Here is a 469-nt window from a genome sequence, read left to right on the forward strand (position 1 = left end):
CCTTAATTTTTCTTTTGTTTTTCACTGCGTTTTTGAAAACTACTGGAAAATTTTATTTTTGGCCCTCCCCCCTAAACTACCAACTAGATTAACTTTCCTATCAGAAAAGTGAAACTATAGTTTAAGAAAATGTAAGTATTTTTACTGTCCTAAAAGGTGATAACAAACACAATAAAAAAAATTTTAATTTAAAAAAAAAAACACTTGTAAATTCAATAAATTCATCGCCCCGCTCAGAATATAAAATATAATAAGATTAAACTTCAAGTTCAAGTTAGAACAGTCTGAACAGGTTAACCTTATCTGCAGACTAACCCAAAACTATTATAGCATTTAATAAATAATAGGTACCTATTATATATTTTACTAATTTAGTGGTGAAACTAAACAAATTTTGAAATTTGAGTAAAATTATGACCATTTTTTTTTTTAGGGGGGGGGGTGCATATTTGCGGTGTAGGGCCGGTTT

General features: G+C 28.8%; 1 protein-coding gene across 1 annotated transcript in view; it reads right to left on the minus strand.

The window, feature by feature from the left end:
- LOC115034322 overlaps positions 1–469 on the minus strand; it is an 8436-nt gene that overhangs the window by 6623 nt on the left and 1344 nt on the right. The gene's annotated exons all lie outside the window — the stretch shown is intronic.

This window comes from Acyrthosiphon pisum, chromosome A2 (assembly GCF_005508785.2).
Source record: "Acyrthosiphon pisum isolate AL4f chromosome A2, pea_aphid_22Mar2018_4r6ur, whole genome shotgun sequence".
NCBI lineage: Eukaryota > Metazoa > Arthropoda > Insecta > Hemiptera > Aphididae > Acyrthosiphon > Acyrthosiphon pisum.